At 29.5% G+C, this 12,571-nt stretch overlaps 1 long non-coding RNA gene across 2 annotated transcripts in view; it reads right to left on the bottom strand.

Annotated features, from left to right (window-relative positions):
- The window catches only part of LOC136795262 (uncharacterized), a 605,676-nt gene that overhangs the window by 544,056 nt on the left and 49,049 nt on the right, over positions 1-12,571 (bottom strand). Inside the window, exon 1 of one of the 2 annotated variants that reach the window (XR_010842835.1) lies at positions 4,527-4,698. The exons of the other annotated variant lie outside the window; for it this stretch is intronic. This is a non-coding gene — a long non-coding RNA (uncharacterized lncRNA). Of the gene's footprint in view, positions 1-4,526; positions 4,699-12,571 lie in introns of those variants that run through there. 2 annotated transcript variants of the gene reach the window in all.

Raw genomic sequence — 12,571 nt, 5'->3', positions numbered from 1 at the left:
AGTAAAACAAATAAAATGCATTCCCAGTCCTGAAATCAGGATTTTTTAATAGTACTATTTGTTGATTTTTATAAAATCTTAATCTATATCTAAATGTCTAAGTTCTAAAAGTATTTAAAAATTTTCCAAAAGTTATTTATTATTTAGTATCATTAATTCTATTAAGTTAGTTCTTAATTAAGTTAGTATTATTTAGTCTACAACACTAGTAGGTAGAAATTGGTGCCTAAAAAACAGAAAAAATATTGATAATGTCAGAAAATAATTATTAATTTAGATTTTATAATAGTATGAACTGCTATGACCTATGAAGGATCGTGGGGTTCAGTACTTCCTTAAAAAACACTGTTTTTAAAACAACGGCTATACAAGGAGGTGATTTTTTTCAAGATCACGCTCAACCACCAGATTATTTCTCAATTCAGCGTACCAACTTTATGAGGTTGATTGGAACCACGCTCCCAGAAAATTGAATTTATTTTTCATAAAATAGACATTTTTAATTTCATTTACTTACTAATTGTTATCAGTCAACCCTTAAAATATGAATTGTTATAACTTCTTTCTCTTATATATATTTTTTTTAGATAAGCTTTAGTTTTAGGATTTACGTGGCAGTAGCTTCACTTCTCTAACATGTACTATTAGATACATGTTACGGCTATAACTAGAGCGACACAGTACTGTCACGACAGTAAACGGTGTCATGGCTGCAGCACAGTTCATGCAATCGTAATAGCCAACAAAAACAATTCAAAACAAAAATTAATCCAAGAAGCAATTTTTATTTAACAGCTTATCAATAATTTCAATCCAGTAATCTTTTTAAATAAACATTCTTTCAGGACAGTTATTCACTAATTTTAAAAACAATAATTCGGCCTTATCTGTTATTGTGAGATTTATTTTTAAAAAATTAATAACGGTTGTGTTCATTGGACATATTTAGTTCTTAACTCCTAGACCATGTTATTAACGGTCAAAAGAAACTCAACTTCAAGGAAAGCTGAGGTAGTTGGCCGAAAGGCCAAAGCAGTAAAAGGCCGGAGTTCTTACTGAACCAATAAAGTAAAATATTAACGATAGATGATTGCGAGCTGGTAATACTCTAACTTCTTCGTTTCGTTGCAGGTATTATAAAATAGGCCTGGTGGGGCTTTTATAGTGATTAATCTATCTGTGAAGTGAATAATTCTAGAATATGTCTTAACTACATAAACATTTTACATACAATCACAATGAAGTGACAGTTATTACTACTTATTTGATAAAGTTCTTTAATTTTTAATAAATTTTCTAAAATTAAAAGATAACATCCTGTTATGCACTAATATTAAAATTGTGACTTGTACCAATATTGCAATAGCTAATTTAATAAAATATTTCTTAATTAATTATAGCATTTATTAATTTTAATTAATGATTCGATACACAGTTAATCACTTATTTTTCAGAAGTAAATTCTGAATCGTATCTTACTTATATCTAAGACATTCCATAAAATATATTAAGAACTTTTGATCATATAAAACTTATATAACTATATTTATATACTAAGTATAAATTATAATGAATTATCGTTCAAATGATATACATTACAAACATTTACGAGAGCTTTTTTAAGCGTTTTGAAGATTTTAAATACAAAATATTAATTAAAAATCTACTATATTAAAGATATTTAGTATAGATGAGGAACCAACTACGGAACGTTAAACAGATCTCTTGGATGTTTATTTATATAAGTTTTTATAAAATTTAAATAAAAACAATAACCATAAAAAGTATCAATCATTTATGACTCTGATATAATAAATCGTATACACAAATAAAAATATTAGTTTTACTCCAGAAATGGTAACTAGTTTGTTATTCTTGAAACTGAATTGAGTGTAGGGCAGATATATTATTTTTACTTTCACTTAAATTTAATTCTTTATCTTTTGTATAAATTATTTTGTTATTATGTAATACATTTTTATTATAAGGATATATTTCTATTTTTTTTTTTAATTTTGTTAGTATTATTCTTATTATTTACAATTTTTTCCCTTCTTCTTTTTTCTTTATATGTAGGGTATAAATGAATTTGTTATAAGAATTGTTATAAACTAATACTTATTCCTCTTAATTGTTGCACCTGCTATTATCATTAAAAAATAAATAAATGTAATTTTTTTTTATTATTACCTTTTCCCTGAATTTATTTATTTATTATTTAACATTTTTTCTTTTACTGGTAAAATAATTCTAAAATAAATAATCTGCAATCGCAATTTAATTTCAAACGATCCTATTTTATGTATAATGCACACTATGTTTTAAGTGGACTGGTATGTTGGTTTTATTTAGTGGTTATGATAAATGGATAATACAGATAAATTTCATAAACACAATCACTGACGTTAAAACATCGTAAGTTACTAATGTTTAGAAAAGAAACAAAACAAAGATATTAAATATTTTAAAACCAAAAATAGTGAGAAAAAAAAGTTTACTCGTCATAAATACATCATGTAATAAATGCAAGAAATATAGCTACGCTCAAAACACTTCGGAAAATATCGCAAAATAGCTTTTATTAATCAGGTTTTTGTTAAGTTCGCAACTAGTAAATTATTAAGAGGGGAGAGAAGAAAGAAGGGGAAAAAAAATGAACTTACTGGGTTTTACTACCAGCGGCTCCAACTTATTTCAAACATATATAATTTTAACAAGGTACTCACTGTATAAAACGAAATTACTTTTCCACGAATTGAAATATGAATTATGTAGAAGCCACGAAATAATAAGGAGATGAAAATATTTTTTAAAACTTGTTATTAACAAAAGATATGAAATGTTTTGCGTGGTAATTCCATGAAATATTGCCCGAAAATAAATAAATAAGAAATCATAAAAAAAATATATTTTTCAATCTACTTCTTAAAAAAGGTGTCATAAAGAGGCAAACGAATAAGCTCCAGACAAAGTTTTTTTTTTCTTATATAATAAATAAAACGAAATTAATTTTCCTTGAACTAAAATGTGAATAATAGAAGCAACAAAAAATCAGAAAAATAAATTATTTAAAAAAATTTTACTGACGAATTTTACATAAGAAGTGTGCTAAGAATAAATAAGAAATGATTAAGAATATCTATTTTTCAATCTTCTTTCTATAAAAGACACGATAGAGAGCTAAATAAAAGAGCTAATGAACAGCATGAAAAAATATTATTTTACAAGAAAATTTATATTAATAAATTAAATCTAAATAATATTTATTTCATATTATAAATACCTTTTTGAAATTTTTAATTAGGGGAATATTTATTTATGTACCACGCATTTACATTTCAAGTAGCATTTTGTATGTATTTAGTAATTCTATTGAGGAACCAAGGAATTTGACCGAAACACGTTTAAATTTTAATTTGTTTAAGATAAAAATTACATTAACACCAAATAACAATTATAAATTTTAATAAATTTCTCAAACAATATTCAAAATGTTTTTTTTTCTGACGTAGAAACGTCATTTAATGAAAAAATAATTCCAATGTTGTATATGATTTAAAAAAATAGAATAAATTGAACCGATTACTCACGTAAGGGTAGAGTGGGACACTTACCAAGCGTCACTTTACCGAAACCAACATTAATATAGCATTATACAAAACTTATCATTTCCAGTATCGAACAAAATTTCAAAATAAAAATGGACTTAACTGAATATTATTAATTTTAATATTTTATTAATGTATATTTCAATGAATGTTACAACCAGTTAAGATCATGCCTATGTTATAAAGTTTTTGAGGAATATCATACGATAAGGAGAAAGGATTATTATATAAGTTCACATTGGATCCAAACAAAAGACTAATTTATCACTTTTTTACTTGTTAACCACATTTTTTTAAAAATTTTTAATAAGCTATAACGAACCTTTTTTATTAAAACTATGTTTCCCAACATAAAGCCAAGGTACAAACTCCTCTTTTGTAGTCTAAGTATAAATCCACTATTGGATATAGCACTGGTATAGATAGAACGTGTGGTTTTCGTGGTGAAATAAAATATTTATCAATATAACTTATAATAAACAAAAAAATTAAGAGATACCTCGTACCATGTGGGTTCATTTACCGGTATGAAATAAAAAAAGATTTAACTAAGGTTTTTCGACCATGGGTGGAATCTTTTTAGGTTGATATGAGTAACTAACTATATGACTATATTGCTAAGTGAATAATGTTTAAATTTAAACATATATAAGAATCTGTTTATCACACTATTTATTAAATGAAGTATATTATAATCTAACTAGCTTACATTATTTATTGATTTTGAATAATTGATTACAAATTTAAAGACCGTATCATAATATGCAAGTTTTATAATTGGCCAACTTATTTTTTTCAATTAATTTTTATTTCTAATGTACTTTATTAAATGAGTGAAATAAAGAAAATTCAGGTATTAAAATAACTGGGAGAATAATATTTTCTTACAAATGGAATGTCTACAAAAGCATTCCATACCTGCAATTGACTTTCTAGTAGACCAAAAACCTGCAGACACTTCACTTTTTTTCAGATTTAATTTCTAATATGCACTGAATAGGTTTACTTGAGCTATTAAAAAATTAGTTTTATTCTCATTTATGATTTATTACAATGGTCTTTATATGAATTTATCCAAAGAAGTGAAATACTATCTTCATTCATTTTAACGATTTTTTTTTTTTATTTCTATTTTGTATAGTCTTTTCCCAAACACAGTATTTCACAAAAATATCACGAAAAAAAAAATTAATAAGAAGTAATTAATATTATTTTAAATATTTTTATTTCTCAATATTACGCGTTTAAAAAAAAAATTAGATGTAATATTCGGTAAACCAAGACGCACTTCCGAGCCACAGAGGATACGACGGCGGCACACCGGCCGAATACGAACTGAGCCTGCCGGGCGGCGATGGGGGGAGAAGGTGGTTCGCACACAATCGGCTTTTTCCGCCCGTCTTCGTGAAAGTAATTGATAACATAAATCAGGTGGTTATAGGCTATGAATCAGCAGGCATTACATTAATCTTTGTTCGTCAGCACTACTCTAAGGAACTTCATAAAAATCCTTCATTTTTGTGAATTTGTCGATAATGACAGGTGACTAATGATGTTTCTACAAGTGCGAAAAAAAAAGAAAGTATGACACAACAATTTAAAACAGAATAATAATATCAGTCATTATACTCAACTGCCTAGAACAAGTCATAAAAAAAAATCCATTTACGTATAAAATTTCCTGAAATCAATGAAGCATTATTCTTGATCTCCATCAGTAAGTAATAGTAAAAAACAAATAAAATAATTTATTAATATATATTCATACTGAAATTTTATATCAGTAGATATAAATCCGGCGATATAGACAGTTAAAAAAAATAACAAACATTCCATTTTAAATAAAATATTATTTTATTTTTTCAGACATATAATATTCATTTCCCTTAACTGGAATCAATTAATTTATTAGAGTCATATTAAATGGTAAAATAAACATTTTATCCTTATTGATACAAAAGAGCAAAAGCATTTTTTATATTGGATCGGATTAAATCGGTATTTAATCTGATATAGATATTTATTAAACTCGTTTTAAAAACCTATAGAAAACTTCTTTTCTTTTTTTTCTCCCAATCCTTTTTTCCAATTAAAACCTTATCATTGCTTTTTTTCTCTATTCACACTCAACCTTTTAGTCATTTAATTAACTCATTTATGCTTTCATAGTTTTGTTAAATGAGATTTAATAACTTAATTATATTTGTGGCCAGAAGTTGAAATGTTCTTTAGTCGTTTTTCACAAATGTCTTTTTTTCCGTAGTCCGTAAACATCAACAGGTATTAATCGAAAATAACTAAATAAGTTGTTTAGCTATAGAATTTCGTGATTTCACACTTTTGACGAAGATATTGATAACATACATCAGTAAGTTATAGGCTGTGAACAAGCAGGCAAGAGAAAAATGGAATGGAATAGACGTAGCCAGCTGGAACAGAATCATCACAACACACAGCTCTGCGATAGGAGGTGCATGATCAAGAAAAATCTAATGAAGATCCGCAATCGACGTGGTTTCACACTTATGTTAACAATGTCTTACTAGAGTTGATTGATGACAGTACGGTCGACTAATGACACCAACAGAAGATGTGCATTTACGTATTGATGACGGTGAGCATATAAAGGTAAGTTGAACCTTAGGCATTAGGAGTTCTCTTGAAAATATAATCCTAGTACCCAAAATGTTTAAATACTATAGAATAAATAAACGAATGATAAGAATAAATAAATGATCAAGAATTGTAGGTTTTGATGGCTTACTGTCTGGAGAAATCCAATTATGTCATTTCAACAGCACAGATGAAAACATTTATGGAACCCTTCTGGTTCAAATTAAGCCACGTTAATTGCTTGCTAACAACGGCCAACAAAAAGAATAATGGAATATGTTGACGAAGAACAAGCAGGTTTTAGGAAGGGATTTTCGACTGTAAACCAAATCATCGAGAAAGAAAATGAATATAACTTCTCTTTATATCTCTATTTCCTTAACATCAGGAAGGCTTTTGACGGTATTATACATTCAGAAATATTTAAGGCACTGAGCTCAATAGGAATAGAGGACAAATATATTAAAATAATAACAGAGATTTATAAGGGGATGACAGCACATATTATGACTGAAAAGAAAGAACAGCTTTGATGTTGAGAAGGGTGTGCGACAGGGTGATCCGCTATCTCAAATTTTGTCTGTTCTTGAGTTGGAGATGGTGTTCTAGCGTCTTGGAAGAGAAGAAGTAGACATTAAAATAAATGAAAAATGGCTGAGGAACCTACGTTTTGCAGATGATATTGTGCTCTTTGCAAAAGGCATAGAACAACTGGGCGAAATGATGAAGAAGCTTCAGGCATTGTGTGAAGAGATTGGTCTATATCTACTAGAAGACGAAACTTATGACAAATGGCGTAAAAGAGGAGTGTGAAATTAACAATCATAAGTTGGCATATGTTGAAGAGAAAATTTATCTGGGTTAAGTTACGTTAAGTTACGAGTTATATCATTCACGGGTAGAGAAGCAAAAGAGGTCCAGAGGAGATTGGCACTTGGCTGGAATACGTTTTGGTCCCTCAGGTATATCATGAAGGGAAAACAAGTATTGACCTTAAAAGGTAAATGTTCGCCAGTTGCATTAGCCCAGTGGTTACTTATGGATGCCAAGCGTAGTTACTGACTATAGCTCAGGAGCGGAAATTTCAGGTGTGGCAAAATAATGTGAGGAAAAGAGATCGAATAAAAAAATTCTGGGATTCAGAAAAAACAGGATTCACTGACACACTGAAGATGACAAGATTGAGCAAATGGAAATGGGAAGGGCATCTCCTTCGGTGCGAAGATGACAGATGGTCAAAAATTGCCACAGAATGGACTCCATACGATCTTCAAGGAAGATGAGCGCGTCAAAAGAAAAGATGGAGCGATATGTTCAAAAGGATAGCAGGACCCCTCTGGTAGAGACAGGGATGTCTGGAAGGAGAAATGGAAAGAACTGGCCTACCCCAGGAAGGCTGACTATTACTCCCTAAAGGGAAGGCCTATGCAAGAAAGGATGCAGAAAGATGGAAAGAAAATAGATAGAAGTTAATTAAGGTGAAGTTTTGTCAATTATTATTATTATATATTTCTATCATCTTAAATGTTTATATTGTATTTTGTATGATTTTAATTGATCGCATAAATAAAAGGCTATTTTATTACATTCCAATTACTTGCTAATTAGGTCTAGTCAGGCAGCAGCCCCCGTAAAAGATCCTATTAATTTTATACTTCATTGGTAAACGTTCTTGAATTCAATACTTTGGAAAGGTTTCACCTCGGACCTTCTGGGCAATCCGATTCGAGGAATTAATCGTAATTGATATATACCATCGGTCCAATATAACAGGTTCTAAAATGATAACATACATGAGATGCGATCTATAAAAATTTAATATAAAACTTCTCTACTTTAAGCTTATTTTTGACAAGTTAAAATTCTATATTTAAAATTTATTCAGTTTATTTCGAAATATAAATTTTCCTCATTGCTGTTAGAAATTAACATTTTTAACATAAATTTGTTAATAATGCTATTAGCTATCAAGATGCTGTCTCAATATTCTTCACATATTTTATTTCCAAATTAATAAATCAACCTCCAAAACATTTCCTGTTGCTGCCGGTCTTCCACAAGACTCTTTTCTGTCACATCACTTAATGTGTTCATATCCCAACCCACCTCAAAGTAACGAGGTCATCATACGCCAATAATACTACTTTTTAATCCTCTCCTTATCGGATAGTTAAACTCCTCCAACAAAATTTAATGAAAATAAATAAGTCTTACCTAAAATGGGAGTTAAAACCAATCTAACCAGACTCGAGGGCATGCTTTTTATAAAGTATCGACGAAATATAATTCATCACATTTCTATAAACTTAAACCACATTCCTTTGTCGAAATCCTTACAATACCATAATCAACCCTGAACAGATCTCTTAAATTCTCAGAACACATCACCAGAAATGCAAATAAAGTAAAGAATTTAATAATCATATATTTTAAAGAAAAATCAGTTATTCGGCCACAGTTCAGAGTTGTAACAGCTCAGAAAATTGTTATTTTGAGATATGCATGTAATCTTAGTAATAAGGGTAAGATCCATAAAGTAAAACAGAATCATAGTGAAAAATATATAACAAAATCTAAGTAAAAAAATATTTCGAGATATTACAGTTTGTACCCGTATAAATCTTATCCTTATTTCTCAGATTGCATGTATATCTAAAAAAAAATTTTTTAAGATGTTACACTGTTAAGCTGATACCGCTGTCCTGAGACTTCGCTTATATCTCACCTCGTTTGGAGTTCAACATGTTTAAACAATTATAGAAAACTGAATTCCAAATTCATCTATAGGAATACTCAAACATTACCCTCACTGCCTAAAAATCACCACTCCAAGACTTCTCTCCAAACTCCTCTCAAAACAATAATTTGTTTTAACTCAAACAGCTACATATTTCAGTAAAACTATATATTTTCTAAAAACCCATTAATAAAAAAAAATAGCAACTAAAACAAATTCTCTCTTCACACTACATTAATAAAAGAAAAAAAACATTTACTAAGCTAATATTACTAATGTATATATTTCGTCTTTTTTTATTTTTTTTTTATCTACTGTAGGCAATTAATATTTTGGAATATTAATTTAAATAAAAGCTTTAATATATGTAATTCATTATTGATATATTTTAAAAATGGGTCCTAACTCATTTGACTAGTAATTTTGTAATTATTAATTTTGTGATATATAATCTTTACACTTTCTTGATGCTGGTGATCATTGTTTAAATAAATGAAATTTATCCAATTTTAGTCTCAACAGAATTTTTATTTCTTTATAAGTCCAACGTTTCGGCCTATTCGGCCATCCTTAAGGACAATCTTAATACAATTTTAGAACCACATTTGGATTTCAACGTGGACTGAAATTAATAACCTGAGCAGAACAGCCTGCATAAAGTTGTTTTTTAAATGATGTGGTTCTAAAATTGTATTAAGATTCTCCTTAAAGATGACCAAATTGGCAACTAAAACAAATACTCTTTTACACACTACATTAATAAAAGAAAAAAATATGTTTTACTAAGCCAATATTAGTAATGTATTATTATTAAAAAATATATATAACTGAAATTAATAACCTGAGCAGACCAGCCTGCATAAAGTTGTATTTTTATACAACTTCAGGTTCTAAAATTGTATTAAGGTTCTCCTTGAAGATGACCGAATTGGTCGGAACGTTGGACTTATAAAGAAATAAAAAATTTTTGAGATTAAAATTGGATAAAATTTATTTATTTAAACATTAATCCTGTTATTATTATTATTTGACATGCAATAAAGTATGTACTGTTTTTCAATCGAATATTTCTCATATCTAAATGAAATTGATATTTTTTATGTAATTATCACTTCAAAATAGAGTCAAGTTGCGAACAGACTTGAATTTTGGATGTCATAAATATATGCAATTAAAATTTAACGACTCTGTGTGAAAATATCAATGCTACAGTATTTATCAATTGATTTCAGAACAAGAATATTCAGTCGTTATTTCGTTTCATATACATGTCATTTCATACATATATTTGATATATGACACATTGTAATGTTATGCTGTTTAACTGTTAACTATTTAAAAACTAAAACGATGACTTATACGACTTTTGACACGATCACGTAAGACCAGCTAATAAATTAACCACACTATGTCATTAATTTCAATAGTGATTCAATAAATGTGAGTGCATCACTACCAGATTTTGGTGAAAATGTGAAGATTGAAATGAATATCGTGGGTGTACAACTAGCCACTCACAGAAGCACTGACAATCTACGCAGCCTTTTCAAACTTTCATTTAACTTCTCACCCTGGATGTCCCAGGGTCAACAAGATTTTTTATTTCTAACGTTGATTATTAAACAGCATATTTTTTTTCTTTAAACAATTTATTAGAGCTTTTCAATCATTAGAGGAATAACATATTTAAAAAAGTTTTTAAAATAATTAATGGAAAAAAAGAAACATTATCTTCGCATATATCTTTCTCTTAACGTATTTCCAGATTTCTTCAAAATATTAAATAGGTTATAATTACGTTTTTAACAACTTTGCCTTGAAAATGGACAGCCATCATTAACTTACCGAATGATTCGTAAAAGACATTCCACTCACTTTGGACTGATCGATTCAACCCAATAAGTGTATTTTCCTTCTTCTACTATAGAGTTGATCTAGTTGAGGGGTTTTCAAACTTTTTAGTCTAAGGGCAACACTGGCTCCTCAAGGGTCTCAGTGACCTTAACTAAGTTCCATAGGCTAAGACGGAGGTGTTGCCATGGGAACGGAAGAAAATTTCATCTGCTATCCTTCAATTTGAACCCAAATTCTAGGAAATTCGAGAACATATTACAACTAGCAAAATTTGTAATGAAACATATAACTCAAAAAGCTACAAAAATTTTAAACCAACACTGATATCTCTGAAGTTGAGAAAATCGGATGTTTTAAATATAATCTGTTTATATAGAAATGAAAATTATTCTTGACAGATGTCCAACATTCGCAACATGTTGGATAGAGAAAAGCTATGCTTATTAACAACGGCTTACAAAAAGAATAATGGAATGTGTTGACAAAGAACAAGCAGGTTTTAGGAAGGGATTTTCGGCTGTAAACCAAATCATCGAAAAAGCAAATGAATACAACTTCTCTCTACTTATCTATTTCCTTTACTTCAGGAAGGATTTTGACGGTATTATACATTCAGAAATATTTAAGGCACTGAAGCTCAAGAGGAATAGAGGACAACTATATTAAGATAATAACAGAGCTTTATAAAGAGATGAGAGCATATATTATGACTGAAAAGAAAGAACAAAGCTTTGATGTTGAGAAGGGTGTGCGACAGGGTGATCTGCTATCTCCAATTTTGTCTGTTCTTGTGTTAGAGATGGTGTTTTAGCGCCTTGGATGGGAAGAAGTAGGCATTAAAATATATGAAAAATGGCTGAGGAACCTACGTTTTGCATATGATATTGTGCTCTTTACAAAAGGATGGAACAACTGGGGGAAATAATGAAGCAGCTTCAGGCATTGTGTGAAGAGATTGGTCTTTATCTACCAGAATACGAAACTTATGACAAATGGCGTAAAAGAGGAGTGTGAAATTAACAATCATAAGTTGGCATATGTTGAAGAGAAAATTTATCTGGGTCAGTTACGAGTTATATCATTCATGGATAGAGAAGCAAAAGAGGTCCAGAGGAGATTGGCACTTGACTGGAATATGTTTTGGCCCCTCAGGTATATCATCAAGTATTGACCTTAAAAGGCAAATGTTCGCCAGTTGCATTAGCCCAGTGGTTACTTATGGATGCCAAGCGTAGTTACTGACTATAGCTCAGGAGAGGAAATTTCAGGTGTGGCAAAATAATATGAGAAAAAGATATCGAATAAAAAAATTCTGGGATTCAGAAAGAAACAGGATTCACTGACACACTGAAGATGACAAGAATGAGCAAATGGAAATGGGAAGGGCATCTCCTTCGGTGCGAAGATGACAGATGGTCAAAAATTGCCACAGAATGGACTCCATACGATCTTTAAAGAAGAAGAGCGCGTCCAGGACCCCTCTGGTAGAGACAGGGATGTCTGGAAGGAGAAATGGAAAGTACTGGCCTACCCCAGGAAGGCTGACTATTACTCCCTAAAGGGAAGGCCTATGCAAGAAAGGATGCAGAAAGATGGAAAGAAAATTGATAGAAGTTAATTAAGGTGAAGTTTTGTCAATTATTATTATTATTATATATTTATACCATCTTAAATGTTTATATTGTATTTTGTATGATTTTAATTGATTGCATAAATAAAAGGCTATTTTATTACATTCCAATTACTTGCTAATTAGGTC

The sequence above is a fragment of the Halyomorpha halys genome, unplaced genomic scaffold, assembly GCF_000696795.3.
Source record: "Halyomorpha halys isolate HHAL.00 unplaced genomic scaffold, Hhal_1.1 Scaffold167.1, whole genome shotgun sequence".
Taxonomy (NCBI): Eukaryota; Metazoa; Arthropoda; class Insecta; order Hemiptera; family Pentatomidae; genus Halyomorpha; species Halyomorpha halys.
The sequence above is the reverse complement of the archived record's forward strand: the minus strand, read 5'-3'. Positions and strand labels throughout refer to the sequence as shown.